The sequence below is a fragment of the Watersipora subatra genome, chromosome 8 (genome assembly GCF_963576615.1).
Source record: "Watersipora subatra chromosome 8, tzWatSuba1.1, whole genome shotgun sequence".
Classification (NCBI taxonomy): Eukaryota; Metazoa; Bryozoa; class Gymnolaemata; order Cheilostomatida; family Watersiporidae; genus Watersipora; species Watersipora subatra.
This window is the reverse complement of record NC_088715.1, coordinates 21,475,763-21,484,336: the sequence shown is the minus strand read 5'-3', so window position 1 is coordinate 21,484,336 and position 8,574 is coordinate 21,475,763.

The window sequence follows — 8,574 nt, the reverse complement described above, 5'->3', positions numbered from 1 at the left end:
AATGAGGTTGAACAATAGTAGAATCTTTCTAAAAACATTCACCAATGATCAGAAAACCAGTAAATAGAAGTGCCTACAGTGGTAGATGTTCAGTCAATGTGAATACATGATTTTAAACATATAGTTTGATAATTTAATATACTTAAATTAAAAATTTTTCTCAAATTTTTAAAAACTAAATTTTTAGTGCATATTGGCTACTAAAGTCAATTTTTGACACATTGTTTAAAGGTTAGCTAAAAGCACAACAGATGGTAACAATAGCAGTAAAAACAAAATTGCAAAATGGTGTTTGCTAGTTTTTTTTTGTAACTTCAACTAACTACCAGTTTTTATCAGTTTTATTCAAACTGTGAGACTATTTGATTAAATGTTTGCTTTTGGAATTTCTGCAAAATATCGGCCTGAAACAATTGTGATGCAATATAATTGTAACGAACCCACTTGTTTTTCAAACGAAAAGATTTAAAAATCGTTCATTCAAAATCCCCATTCATAAAAGCAAAGCTACAGTTAGTAGGTTTTAAATATATAACTTCAAAGCAAGGCTAACTTATACAGACAACTTCCTAATTGTGTGACAGAAAAGTTTTTTGCTAGCAGACTCACAAGGTATATGTTGGAACCGCTTGTTGGAAAGCAGGGAATGGAACAGATTTTTTCAGCAAATCAGTAATCCTCATCAACCATGCATTACAAATGTCTGCCATGTTAGTAGACTAAATAGGAAATGTGTATAAGAATAGCAGCCAGCAAAAGTTTTTTTGTCTCATGTTTATGCATTAGCTGATCTTCAGCAATGGCATCATATGTCAAATGTCTATGTTTGGTAAAAAATGGAAAATTACACAGAAAATGACTAATGCCACAGCTTGCATCACAAGGGTTTGTTTTCTACCAAACTGTTTTTGTCCTTATTACACCACAATAATTGCTAAAAAATCAACTATAAAATGAAGATATTTGTATAAACTGATGCAAGCTTTGAAATCTTTTCAGCGTCACTTTAACTTTTACTTAAGACTAAAGATTTCTATAAGTTTATCAACATAAAGATTACTAAAACATTGTTAAAAACATATTACATAAACTTAAAAACTTCAGTAGGTATTATCAAAAAGCATGGGTATTTTTTTTAGAATGTCATGGGATTTTAAGTGAGCTGATTGCCAGGAAGTTGTAAGATTGAAATCAAAAAACTTGATTCTAGTCGAAACACTCAGAGCGAGTAAAAGTGTGATTATGGCGTCTATAGCCACAGAGTTGGATAGAATAGAAATGCATAACACTGCAACTTGAACACAATAGCTAATATCAACTAGTCATGTTTTTTGCACTTATATATATTTTAGGAGCATCATATCTGTGCTCGAGTTTTGTCAACTTTCCTCTCGAAACATCCTAGCAGTCAGACTGTCTCAAGCATCAAAAACAATTGAAAATGGAAGAAAATTACCATTATTTTCTGACAAAATCTAGTAAGGTTTTTTTTATTTTTAATTTGGCTGAACTTAGGAAGCTGGTTAGACCAAGTTTATTTTTGTCATTGCCATCAGTTCAGCTGGTAAATTTGAAAAAAATGATTTGGAAATTAACCAAAAGTTCCAGGACCACCTTTTTAACACAACGAAGAGAGAATTTATAAAAATCATATCCTTATCATGGGAAGTGAGAAGCTAATAGCTACAAAATTTATAAAGAAATGCAATATAAATAGAAAGAGATTTTTCATAGCTGAGGAAGTGTGTTTGCAACTAGAATAAGTTTATCAGAACACTTTTAGTCACAATATTAGGAGATACAAAAGAAAGTCATTGAAAAAGTTGTATGATCACATAAGACAACTGGCATTTATTTCCATTATATATATTGTTTGTAATTCAAAGTTCTCTAGTTCTATGTAAATAAATTTTAGTAGCAATTTGTATTTTCACTCTGATTTAAGTTCCTCACTATATATCTAAAATAATACCAAATAAGCTCATCAACTACAATGTTAAAAAAACAAATGGAAAACTGGGTAAGATTTTTTAACTTATAACCAATTTTATCAAGAAATATTTCAAGTGTTACACCAAGAACTTTTAAGAGGGTCTCTAACTCCAATATATGTGTGCCCATCTTTTGCATGCATAATTGTAATGCTAATTGTATATAGATAAAGTACCATAAACAATTGATATATGTACTATAATATTATTATTTTCTGACAAAATGAAATTTAGCTTTGTGATTGTCTTACACATAATTTTTGTTTTCCAAAAGATCTATTCATGTAGTATTAAAAAAGAACACAGAATGCAGCTCAATATATATTTATTAGATTATAACATTCTTTTTTGAATGTGCTACTTAATTTTGGTTCTGCCAAAATATACATTGTATCTGCAAGTACATTTACTACTTTTCATTTTTAACAGGAAATGACAGGATAAAGCTATTCTTAATTATATTGCTGCTTAAGAGAATAATATTCTGAGCGAGCAGCTTCTTAATTTGTATGATTATTTAATGACTGACTTCCGAATATTTATTGTCATCTACCTATCATTTGGCAATGTGATCCCATTTAATTATCAGACTTTCCTGTCAGGCTAGTCACAGTTTCCAAACAATAGAAGTTTTAATGGAAAAAGCTTTTATGCCCACACCAACTATGATAATTACAATATAATACAATTCTGACTATTGTTAGTTGTTGGTTTTGCTAAGAGTAAAAGCATTCAAGACATGTATTACCAGTAGTAAACATATCACTCTCATGTTTGTACCAAATGCTAATGCCGATGTAATAGCTATAGCAAGAAAATTAGGTCAAACAGTTTAGTGCATTTGCATGTGGTAGCTGCACTTGCAAGCTGAGGTCAGTTTTTTTAACACATTCATGGCAAATCTTTATCATGAGTTATAACATATTCAACATACAGTCCATATCTTAAGGTCACTTATACACCAGCACTGCATGAGGTTCTTATGATCAGTCCAAGTCCATTTAACTCGCTTTGAACCAGAAGCCCACCCGTTTCTGCTTTGACTTGGATATCTACAGTCAGTTCGGAGCCTGGTTGGCTGGCAAATTTTTAAACCAGCATGGCTATAGTTTGCACACTTACCATAGATAGCTGTAGTAGCCATTAAATCGGCAGGATGCTTCCTTGCCTAGTGTCTACATACCAGAAAACTGAGTGGTCGAATGAATTGAACCTGGGATTATGGTCACTATACAGACATCAACTAATTGCGCTATCCGTAGCTCATTTAATAAATAGTTTTATTGACGCAATATATTATATTATTTTTTACAGAAAATATCAATTGATGCAGTCTATCAACTTAGTGTGACCATTTAAAACTTTTATGCAGACGATAATAAAAAAGAACTGCATGCGATGTTTTAGCTATAGCATTTTGCTATTTCTACAAGTTGAAAGCAAATTTTTAAAGGTTAAAGAATATAATTACCAGCATTAGTAATATTTGGTTTAAACTGGCTACTAGCAGATCTTTCACAAATTAGTGAGTTCCCAAACACTCATAGAATAATATGATTAAATCAATTTTCCTCTGGTAGATCAAAATATTGAGATAGAGGACTTGTTCATTTTTACTCCCTAAACTATCTAAAGTTACCTGTTGGTTTTATTGTTTTTATTGGCTTCATAGAAATTTTAGTAATCAGCTATCACAATTTTAGTACTTTTTGAGTTCTGCGCAGGTGTCATGAGGGGTACTTATTGTGACACAGGGGAGACAATAAACATTGATTAGTCACATACTTATATTGGTAACATAAAGCTGTTCTTTACACTATGCTTGAATCTATATGCATATGACTAATTACATGTACTGGTTTTCCATGCTTCGAATTGATTCAGAGTTTACTCTACTTCATATCATAGAACTGGTAAAATCCAAACAGATTCCATTTCGCTTCACAGCTTTTTTGCAAAAGCATTTGCAGTGAGACTTCTATTCGACATCACAAAAATGCTCACCGCAGATGGAATTGATAATACCCAGTTAAGCTCACCCCAGTGAAGATACACAAAATTTAGCACATAATTTTCATTTCACTACTAACCATAATCTAACTGCAGTTGCCAACGATAGGTTGCACATATGACAATGATGAAATATTTACCTTTTATTTGTTATATTACCTTATTAGATAACTGAACCTTCTGGCTTTACAGATTATCGAGGCATTGATGCTGACCTTTTCTTAAGCCAACTCTTCTAGCATAAAAAAGTTTTTTTTAGTAAAAGAGATTGTCGCTCATACAACTTTTAAAGTAGTAACTGTATAGCAAGTAGTAAATTATTTTGCTGCTTTGTAACATAAAGTGTATAATATATATATAACCTTTAGAGTGTATACTATTAATATAGGTATCAATATTACGAATAAAAAAAAATTCTGATTAGGTCTTCTGGTTGAATTAGTGCAGTAAACGTATGAAACACGAATTGAAAAGTGACCATGACGTGAAAGCGAGTTTACTTTAACAAGTTCTGTTTTGAGGATCACATCGTTAGTCTTGAAAATATCCATAAAGTGAAACTTCGAATTGTTGAAACTGTCAGGTCTGGAAGTGTCGGCAGAGGTAAACTCCAAATGCATTTAAAGCATAGAATGTAACTGATTATAATGCATCCATTAAAATGACAAGCCCTTAGTTGGCTGAACTACAAACAACTTTTGAAAGTTCACGAATAAACTCTCACAGATGAACTCATTTATTGTCAATACATACATGTACATACCACTTAACTAAGCTATTGTGCCCCGAATTCAAAATTTTCATAAGCAGTAGCTTCCAACTAGATGCTTAGTACCCAGTTGACTTAATGCAATATTTCCACATGATTACTTTTGCAACTGAACAAACATTACATAATTTAATCATTAGTATTTTTGCTCATAACCATTTTGGCAGTTAATTGTTTCGAATTTTGTCATTATTTTATATTAAAGTTTTGATAACTAAAAGTACTCACTCATTTAAAATAAATATTTGCCAAAAACTAAACATTTATGTTGATTTTACAAAATGTTTCCATTAAGCCAGTGTCTGTTTGTATGTTTCATGCTTGGGGAGATTGATTAATTGAAGTTATGCTCTCTTCCTGCAAGGGTCACAGACAACTCTTGAGAACATGTTATAGAAATCATTAGATTATTGTTAATAGAATCAGTAAAATAGACAAACAAGTAGTTACTGTCTTTTACATTTTTCTATTGAACGTTTGGCAGAGGCTACAGGTACATTGTGAAGCTGCCATAAAAATTAGCATTTTTCATATTTGTACATGTACGTGTTCATTTAACTGTCACTTAATTATTCTACTTGAACAATACTCTGCCTTACTTTCTGCATTGTGAGAAATTGCTAATAAAAAAGAGTGTGCCAGTTTTGATAACTCACTCATACCCTGTTGGTTTGTTTGTGTATTTGCAAAGTTTTACTACTGAATATTGACCAATGAAGGTGTTTCATACATTATTTTACTAGCCACTAAAATGATGTCAAGCCGTACTACTATGGAGATTTGTGTTTTAAATCCTGCAGATATACAAAGTTCAATGTCAAACTAATACATAACCCATTGAAATTCCATTTGGTAACCACTGTACGTTTTTATGTTATACATTTTTAATCGTATAATTGTTAGCTATTAATATACTATATGACTTTGACTAAAATGCTATTATAATCATGCTACATCAAAATTACCTCAATTTTAAAATTGAACCTCTACCACTGTTCATGTCTTTTATTAACCAAATGAAGTACGGCTTAGTTAAGTAGTTAATTTTTACATCTAAACCTGTAGTTTTTGAGAAGTGGCACATCAAAGGAAAACAAATTGGTATTCTTGAGGAATTGCTTAAAAGCATATTCGCAGTTCACCTTTAGAAAACAACAAACATAAGGTCTCATTGCAACACAAAACAGCGTTGAGATTATGCATGGTAGGAGCAATGTTATTGATGACCCATTTTCTGGAGAAAACGTGTTGAAGTGAGAAAACTAAACTAGATGAATAATTTATTTGAAGTTGCCTTCTCGTACTTTATCATGGGGAGCATAAATCATTATACCAATTAGCTATGAACCTAGAGCTAAATGAACTCTTGAGCATATTAACTTAACAAAAAAGCCAGTTTACTAAAATACAATATCAGATATTTTTCAAGTTGTCAAAAAATAATATTTAATTTTAAATACCGCCTGAAGACAAAAATTTTTAGGACAGGGAATAGCTCTAATATCATTAACATGACTAACTTTTTCTTACTGCTTATATTTTATATGAAAATTCTTTTTTCTAAACGCATACCCAACAGTTTCTATAATATTGACAAACATGACTCAAAAATAGCTTTTTTGCTTGCCTGTTTGTATTTGTATATCAAGTTTTTCTAATCGATGTAGTATACCAATAATTATTTGTCACTTTTGATTAAATGTTCAAGCAATTGGGAGTTTAAAATTTTTTAAGTTATTTACATAGCGAGTTTTTGTCTAGGTAGGCCTTTTTTAGTCTAAATGTATACTAATAAGTTAAGCAGTAAAGCAAGACTTTCTTAAAATTTTAAATAAAGATCCATGAAAAAACTTCCGATGCAAAATAGAGCAGAATACCGTTAAAAGTTTTACTTTTTATAACTGATTCACATTTGAATCAAAGTTGATAGAGCCTTTGTATGAAGTGAATGTGGTATAAAATATAAAGTTATAATATATATTTAATATAATAAATGTAATATGTATGTAAACTATAGCATATAAAATCCACATAACGCAAAGTGAATGTTCTATATAATCTTTATACACAATCATTGAAATTGGTTGAATTGATGCAAGTGTTCAGTAGAGTTGTTATGTGTGAGCAGGTAGCTATTTCAGCCAAATTGAGTAATTACTGAAATGTATGTAATTATATGGTTATATGATTATTTATTAGAATTATGTATATAATCCTTTTGTATAATAGCTTGTCATAATCTTATTTTCAGGCTTTGCCACATTCAGATTATCAGAGAATAATTGGAAACTGCTAAAATCAAAACAAAAAACTGAGTTGTGAAAAGGTTGTAAGTGGAATAACTTGCACAGCAATTACTTGCATACCAGTCATATGAGTCATACCAGTCATATGACTCATATGAGTCGTTTTTATAATTCGGCAGCATGAAACATTCAATAAAGATTTGTCAGTGACAAAACTCACTTCACTTGGTGATTTTTGCTGTTTCCATCTTGCTAATGATGACAAAAATGCACACCATCTGCATCTCGGAAACATACGGAGTTTTAATTATTATTATATAATTTATATAACGGTGTTGAAGCTATTAGCTCCGGTGTTGAAGCTTATTCAGATGCTAGTAGATGATGGTAGATGAAGTTCGAGACACCTTTGATGATTATTTAGAAGCGCAATGTGAGTACAAGTCCTAGTAACTAGTAGAAATGAAAATAATTTAGCTGACCAAAATATTTTTATATTATCGTTCCCATAGCAATGCAACAGCTGTCAATCAAGAGAAAGAGATTGTAAGATTTATAGCCAGTTACAGTTAGCTTGATGATTTATTCGGCGTATATGAATATTCTGCCATCAGAATACTCCAGTATTTGTTTTATGAGGTAGAAATGACAATCTTGCTTATGAAACTAGGAATAGTAGTTGTAGTAGTATTAGTAGACTCAGTTGCTTGCAGGAAACTCTAAATACAATGATCCCTTACATTTATCATTGCATTTAGGAGAGGGTGTAGCTAGTTTAGGACTAACTGACCAAGAACCTCAATGCCACAAGAAAATCATAATAGTGATCAAAACATGGATGTAGACATAGCACAGATATAGTACCAAGGATACTGAGAGTGATTTGCGATGAATGTCTTTGCTTAAATGTAACTAAATGTAATCTGAGAATAGGTCAATGAGTAAAATTACTAATTTTAATGTGTTAACATTGTGCTGTAAACAATGTCGCGTAAATGTGATGACTCTACTAATTGTCCATTTGAAGTTTCTGTACTAATTTTGCTGTATCTGTTGATTTAACATATATTTTGCTGTAATAATTTGTGAGCTTACTCAAAAATTATCTAAGCAACATCTGAAAAATTTTGATTGTGATAGTGCATTTTGAAAAAGCATATCAGTTTGGCCAAACTTGGCATACATGAAGCTTTTTACTAAGTCTCATATCATATCCGTGACATTGTACAGTGTTCAGAAAAAAATGATAACTAAACACGCACTACACTTTAGTAGGAAAATATGCCAGCTTTCTAATGCAAAAAACAAAAACAAAATTGCGCATTCTAGACCACGCAATCACAGTTTTCATGCCTGATTGTCTTGTTATTGAAAATGCATGAAAAATTAATTAGTCATTGCAGGACAGTTGATGCATTCTTAATTAGAGTGAAAAGAGTTAAATTGGTCTAAAAGCTGTATAGTCACCTTACATTGAGTTGAGCATTCATTAGAGGTTGTTAACCTTAATACGAATCTGGCCCCAGTGTTCATCCATCCATGCAACTTGAAAACACTA